Here is a 366-nt window from a genome sequence, read left to right on the forward strand (position 1 = left end):
TCGTCGGGCTAGGTGGCCTCAAAAGCGAGAAAAAAAAGTTTTGGCATGCACCACGGAGGGACCAAAAATCGTCGGCCATGGTACACCAGCAACCACGGCGCGACTTCAACTTCGTCGGCCATGGCAACTTTTCTTGTAGTGTGTTGTTGATATACCCATAAAGTATACCCACAACACTAGGCATAGACAGGGCTACGCCGATGGCCACCCTCGGCGTAGGCCATTTTCCAAAATTGTCTAATTTTGTAAAAATCATAACTAATTCATATGATGTTAGAAAAATGCGTATAAGGTTTCAAAATGTTCAGAAAAGCATCCTCTATCGTTTTATGTCAAAATCATGCATATTTGAATCATGTACAGTAC

Source organism: Lolium rigidum, chromosome 1, assembly GCF_022539505.1.
Source record: "Lolium rigidum isolate FL_2022 chromosome 1, APGP_CSIRO_Lrig_0.1, whole genome shotgun sequence".
Lineage (NCBI taxonomy): Eukaryota > Viridiplantae > Streptophyta > Magnoliopsida > Poales > Poaceae > Lolium > Lolium rigidum.